The sequence below is a fragment of the Canis lupus genome, chromosome 26 (genome assembly GCF_011100685.1).
Source record: "Canis lupus familiaris isolate Mischka breed German Shepherd chromosome 26, alternate assembly UU_Cfam_GSD_1.0, whole genome shotgun sequence".
In the NCBI taxonomy this organism is placed as follows: Eukaryota; Metazoa; Chordata; class Mammalia; order Carnivora; family Canidae; genus Canis; species Canis lupus.
Window position 1 is genome coordinate 9727720 of NC_049247.1, and position 7618 is coordinate 9735337.

Sequence of the window (7618 nt, forward strand, 5' to 3'; positions counted from 1 at the left end):
CATGCCCTGGGCTGAAGGTAGGCGCTAAATCACTGAGCCACCTGGGGATCCCCCAGTTTTTTTTCTTACGATAAGAACTTTTAAGTTCTACTAGAACTTTTAAGTTCTACTCTCTCAGTAATTTTCAAATACATAATACAGTATTAATTAGTCATCATGTTGTTTATTGTATCTCCAGGACTTATTTATTCTATAACTGAAAGTCTCTATTTTTTGGCTACCTTTACCATTTCATCAACCCTCTCATCCCCTGCCTCTGGCAACTTATTTGTTCTCTGTATCTATTTTTGCTTTTTGCTTGTTTTCAGATTCCACATACAATTGAGATGATATAGTATTGGTATTTCTCTAGTGACTTATTTTACTTAGAATTCTGTCAGGGTGCCTGGGTGGCTCAGTCAGTTAAGTATCTACCTTCTGTTCAGGTAGTGAACCTGGGGTCCTAGGATCAAGCCCCATGTTGGGCTCCCTGCTCAGCAGACAGTCTGCTTCTCCCTCTCCCTCTGCCCCTGCCCCTCTCGCTGCTCATGTTCTCGCTTGCTCATTTGCTCTCTCTCAGATGAATAAATTAAAAACCTTTAAAAATATAAAAAAAAAAGAATTCTCAAGTCCATCCATGTTGTTATAAATGGCAAGATTTCCTTCTTTTTTATTGCTGAATAATGTTGAATATATACATTGTATACAATATTCCTTTATATATAGTAGATATATATCATTAGATTTTATATGTATACATATATATAATATACATAAAATATATAATATGTAAATATACATATAAAATAAATACATATATGTATATTATATGTACCTATATATCTCACATATTCTTTTCCATTCATCCAATGATAAACATATAGTTGCTTCCATGTTTTGGCTATTGTAAACAATGCTGCAATGAATATGGAGGTGCAGATATCTTTTCAATTTAGTGCTTGTTTCCTTTGGATAGCCAGTAGTGGAATTACTAAATCATATCATGGTTCTATTTTGAATTTCTTAAGGGACCTCCATACTGCTTTTCATAGTGGCTGCACCAATTTACATTTCCCCCAACAGTGCAAAAGGGTTCCCTTTTTGTCCACATCCTAGCCACCACTTGTTATTTCAATTTTTTTTAAAGATTTATTTATTTATTCATGAGAGACACAGAGAGAAGCAGGGACAGAGACAGAGGGAGAAGCAGGCTCCCTGTAGGAGCCTGATGTGGGACTCGATCCCAGAACTCCGGGATCATACCCTGAGCCGAAGGCAGATGCTTAACCGCTGAGCCACCCAGGTGTCCTGATTTTGAGTCTTTTTAATAACCATTCTAACAGGTGTAAGATATCTCACTGCAGCTTTGATTTGCATTTCCCTGATGATTAGTAACACTGAGCTCCTTTTTATGGACCTCTTGGCCATCTTGTATGTTTTCTTTGGAAGAATATCTATACAGATGGTCTGCCAATTTTTTAATTGGATTGTTTTATTGCTATTTAGTTGCTGGAGTTCTTTTTTATATTTTAGATATTAATCCCTTATTAAATACACAATTTGCAAATATTTTCTTCCATCCAGTAGCTGCCTTTTCATTTTGTTGATGGTTTCCTTTGCTGTGGAAGCTCTTATTTTTTATTTTAGATTTTTTTTGTATATTTTTATGTATTTTAGATTTTTTAAAAATTCAAGTTAGTTAACATATAGTGTATTAGTTTCAGGGGTAGGATTTAGTGATTCATTACTTGCATATAACATTCAGTGCTCATTCCATCAACTGCCCTCGTCAATGCCCATCACCCATTTACTCAATGTTCCTACCCACTTCCCCTCCAACAACTCTTTGGTCCCTATTGCTTTTTTTAAAAAAATATTTTATTTATTTACTTACTTGAGAGAGCAAGTGAGAGATAGCACAAGCAGGGGAGGAGGAGGAGAAAAGGGAGAGGGAGAAGCAGACTCCTTGCAGACTCCATCTAGGACCCTGAGATCTTGACCTGAGCTGAAGGCAGATGCTTAACCAACTGAGCCACCCAGGCATCCAGTTTGTTCCCTATTAAGAGTCTCTGATGGTTTGCCTCTTTCTCTGTTTTTATTTTACCTTATTTTTCCTTCCCTTCCCCTATGTTCATCAGTTTTGTTTCTTGAATTCCACATATCAGTGAAATCATATGGTATTTGTCTTTCTCTGGCTGACTTATTTTACTTAGCACAATATCCTCTATTTCCATCCATGTTGTTGCAAATGGCAAGATTTTACTCTTTTTGATGGCTGAGTAATATTCCTTATATATGTATGTATATATACATACATACACACACACACATGCACTCACACACCCCACATCTTCATCCATTCATCAGTTGATGCACATGTGGGCTCTTTCCATATTTTGGCTATTGTGGACATTGCTGCTTATAAACATTGGGGTACCCCTTCGAATCATTATTTTGTTTTTTTTTTAATTTTTTATTTATTTATGATAGTCACAGAGAGAGAGAGAGAGAGAGGCAGAGACAGGCAGAGAGAGAAGCAGGCTCCATGCACCGGGAGCCCGACGTGGGATTCGATCCCGGGTCTCCAGGATCGCGCCCTGGGCCAAAGGCAGGCGCTAAACTGCTGTGCCACCCAGGGTTCCCCAAATCACTATTTTGTATCCTTTGGATAAATACTTAGTAGTGCCATTGCTGGGTCATAGAGTAGCTCAATTTTTAACTTTTTGAGGAACCTCCAAACTGTTATCTAGACTGGTGGTACCAGTTTGCCTTCCCACCAGCAGTATAAGAGGTTTCCCCTTTTTGATCCTCATCAACATTTGTTGTTTCCTGAGTTGTTAATTTGAGCCATTCTGACTGGTGGGAGGTGCTATCTCACTGTGGTTTTGATTTGTATTTCCCTGGTGATTCTTAGTCTGCCAGGTCTACCAGTTCCTCTTCTTATATAATTAATTTCCTGATAAATTTTTTCCCACCAAATATATATTCAAGAAGATTAAGTATTACAAAGAGGAAGACAGTTTTTTAAAAGATTTTTTTTATTTATTTATTTATTTATTTATTTATTTATTTATTTATTTATGAGAGAACACACAGAGAGAGAGGCAGAGACATAGGCAAAAGGAGAAGCAAGCTCCTTGTGGGGAGCCTGATGAGGGACTCAATCCCAGGACTCCCGGATCATGACCTGAGCCAAAAGTCAGTGCTCAACCACTGAGCCATCCAGGAGTCCCTGAGATGGTTTAATCTAGTTAAATTTAGGTGAAATCTTTGTAAAGCATAAACTAGGTCTTCATTTCAGAGATAGATTCTAAATAGGAATTTCTGTGGTTTATAACTTGTGGAGATTGAGAGGGATAAGATTGTGGGATAAGCAGGAAATCCCCTATAATGGCCTAATTTGCTAATATGATATGTAATAAAGGAAAATAATGGTAACCTGGAATGATATTTATTGCACATTTTGTGCTGAGCAGAAGTCTAAAAGTTTTCCATACTAGTAATCCTCAAGATAACCGTGCAAGATATTTTTGATGTATTCAGTTTATGGTTGAAAAAGACTGATGCAAAATGAGTGGGAAATATCAGAAAGGGAGACAGAACATGAGAAACTCCTAACTCTGGGAAATGAACTAGGGGTGGTGGAAGGGGAGGTGGGCCGGGGGTGGGGGTGACTGGGTGACGGGCATTGAGGGGGTCACTTGATGGGATGAGCACTGGGTGTAATTCTATATGTTGGCAAATTGGACACCAATAAAAAATAAATTAAAAAAAAGAAATCTGCAAAAAAAAAAAAAAGAAAAGAAAAGAAAAGAAAAGAAAAAGACTGATGCTCATAGGATAAAAATAAGTGATCCAGACTCAAAGTTAAGAAAGATGAGTAGATAGCAATCTGACAACAAAACGAAATAAAAGGCATCTGAATAGGCAAAGAAGTCAAACTCTCACTCTTTGCAGATGACCTGAAACTCTATATGGAAAACCCAAAAGACTCTACCTCAAAATTGCTAAAACTCACACAGGAATTTAGCAAAATGACAGGATACAAAATCAATGCACAGAAATCAGGAAATGATTTCAAATGTTAGTGACATTAAAACAACAAATGGGGATCCCTGGGTGGCACAGCGGTTTGGCGCCTGCCTTTGGCCCAGGGCGCGATCCTGGAGACCCGGGATTGAGTCCCACATCGGGCTCCCGGTGCATGGAGCCTGATTCTCCCTCTGCCTGTGTCTCTGCGCCTCTCTCTCTCTCTGTGACTATCATAAATAAATAAAAATTAAAAAAAAAAACAACAAATGTTAGCGAGTATGTGGAAGAAAGGGGAGCCTTCTTATGCTGTTGGTGGGAATGCAAGCTGGTACAGCCACTCCAGATAACAATATGGAGGTTTCTCAAGAAGTTAAAGATAGAGTGACCCTATGACCCAGCAATTGCACTACTGGATATTTACCCCAAAGATACAGATGTAGTGAAATGAAGGGACACCTGCACACCAATGTTCATAGCAGTAATGTCCATAATGACCAAACTGTGGATGGAGCCAAGATTTCCTTTGACAGATGAATGGATAAAGAAGATGTGGTATGTACATACAAGGTAATATAATTCAGCCACCAGAAAGGATAAATACCTACCATTTACATCAGTGTAGACGGAACTGTAGAGTATTATGATTAAGTGAAATAAGTCATTTGGAGAAAGACAATTAAATGGTTTTGCTCATATGCAGAATATAAGAAATAGTGAAAGGGACCATAGGGAAGGATGGGAACCTGAATGGGGAAAAATCAGAGAGGAAGACAAACCATAAGAGATTCTTAACTCTGGGAAACTAACTGGGGGTTGGTGAAGGGGAGGTGAGTGGGGGATAGGGTAACTAAATGACAGGCATTTAGGAGGGCACATGATGTGATGAGCACTGAGTGTTATATGCAACTGATGAGTTATTGAAAACTGCATCTGAAACTAATGATGTACTACACGTTGGCAAGTTGAATTTAAATAAAAAAAATAAATTACATTTTTTTAAAGATTTTATTTATTTATTCATGAGAGACACACACACACAGAGAGGCAGAGACACAGGCAGAGGGAGAAGCAGGCTCCATGCAGGGAGCCCGACCTGGGATCACGCCCTGGGCCGAAGGCAGGTGCCAAACCGCTGAGCCACCCAGGCATCCCATAAATTACATTTCTATATACTAACAATGAGACAGAATAGAAATTAAGGAATCAGTCCCATTTACAACTGCACCAAAAACCAAAAGATACCTAGGAATAAACCTAACTAAAGAGGTAAGGATCTGTACTCTGAAGACTATAAGCACTCATGAAAAAAGTTGAGGAAGGCACAAAGAAGTAGAAAAACATTACATGCTCATGGATTGAAAGAACAAATATTGTTAAAATATCTATGCTTCCCAGAGCAATCTATACATTCAATGCAAATCCTATCAAAATAACACCAGCATTTTTCAGAGAGCTCGAACAAATAATCCTAATATTTGTATGGAACCAGAAAAGCCCCCATATAGCCTAAGGAACATTTAAAAAGAAAACCAAATCTGGGATGCCTGGGTGGCTCAGTGGCTGGGCATCTGCCTTCAGCTCAGGAAGTGATCCTGGGGTCTTGGGATCGAGTCCTGTATTGGGCTTCCTGCAAGGAGCCTGCTTCTCCCTCTGCCTATATCTCTGCCTCTCTCTCTGTGTCTCTCATGAATAAATAAATTAAATCTTAAAAAGAAAAAGGAAAAGAAAACCAAAGCTGGTGACCTCACAATTCTGGACAATTCTGGACTTCAAGCTGTATTACACAGCTGTAATCATCGAGACAGTATTGTACTGGCACAAAAACAGACACACAGGGAGATGGCAAAGACGGAGGAAGAGTAGGGGTCCTCAACTCACCTGGTCCCACCAACTTACCTAGGTAACTTTCAAATCATCCTGAACATCTACCAATTCGACCTGAGATTTAGCGAGAACAGCTGGAACGCTACAGAGAGAAGGGTTTTTGCCTTTAGCAAGGTATTAAAGCGGAAAAAAGTAAAAAAAGAATCAAGTGGGGGAGGGGCACCGCAAGGAGCCAGGCTAAAGCCAGGGCAGCGAAAACCTCCAAACCGGAAAGCCCAGCACCAAAGAAGTGGGAACTTTAAAAATCCGCACCACATTCTTCCCAGACGGAAAAGTGCTTAGAGAAATCGGGGAGAATTGCAGGAGGGGCAGTGAAGCCTCCAGTTTACCGGAGTCACTAATAGAGGAAGTGTGCCCTGAGGAGAGTGCACCACAAACCGTGGACTGATCTTGGTAAAGGGCTGGAGCATGCAGCTTGGGGAGTATTTGGGAGAAGCCAGTCAGTTAGGCGGGCCAGCTCTGGATGGAAGTGTCTGTGCCCTGCTGCCTTTGGGAGCTGCATACCCCGGGAGCGCGATTCCAGCAGCACAGGGCCCCGGATCCCAGGGCACTGAGTGGACAAAGCCCACAATCCTGCAATCCCCCAGGACAGGCAGAAGCGGGAAGGGCACAGGACAGCAAGGACTCTCCTTCCGTTGGGTGCCCCCAAGCTGTGCAGATTAGCGCACCCGCACAGAAGGAGCCTCTAGGCTAGTGCAGGCTGGGAGACTGCATTAGTTACTGCGGGGAGAGGGCGGGGGAGGGGGCTGACTCCAGAGCTGGAGACCTGGCCTCCGCCATTGTTATTGTTCCTCCTTGTGCCTGGGAGAGGCAGGCCACCAGGGAACAAAAGCCTCACAGGATAAAGCTCAAACTGAGCCCCATACCTGGCAGGAGGCAGAGTCCACCCACCACAGACACCTGAGAATCAGCACAGCAGACCTCTCCCCCAGAAGACCAGCTGGAAGAACAGAAGAGCAAGTTCTTGACCAAGCAGTGCTGGAAAGCTCCAGGGGCAGTAAAGGGATTTATAGTATATAGAAGTAGAGGGTACCTCTCCTTCCCACCCCTTTTTCCAGTACAACTCATTATATCAGACTAAAAATTTCCAGTATTTTTTTCTCTTTTCCCACCTTAACTACAATATTTTACCACCTCTTCATTTTTAAGTTTCTTCCTTTTGAGTTTCATATTTCTACAATTACATGTCATATATATTTTTCACTTCTAGATTCCCTTCAACATACTCAATTTAATTTTGGGAGATACACGAGATATGTTTTTTTTGGTTTTGTGTTTTTTGTTTTCTCTGCCTCGTTTTCTTCTACAACGGCAGAAGTTAATACCTTCTAAAACATGACCAGCATGCAACCAGAACCAACTGGTTTACCATGCTGGTTCATTCTGTGAGATTACATTCTCTCTTCATTCCCATTCTGACCCCTCCTTTTATCTCATTTATGTTGGTGGTCAATGTGGGGCTTTCTGCAAGTATTGCTGATTTATATAAATGTGGGACTGAGCATCTTCTAACATACAGAACTTTATACTCAGAAACAAGAGGATCACCCTCTAGGACCCTCAGACTACATTCTCCCTCTACTACAACTTCTTTACCACCACCATCTCCCAGTCCCATCCCCCCTTTTTCTTCTTCTCTTTTTTTTCCATCTTAACTTTTGCTATTTTTCTCTTCTTTTTTTCTTTTTTCTTTCTCTTTTTCTTCTTCTTTGGGATTCTTAGC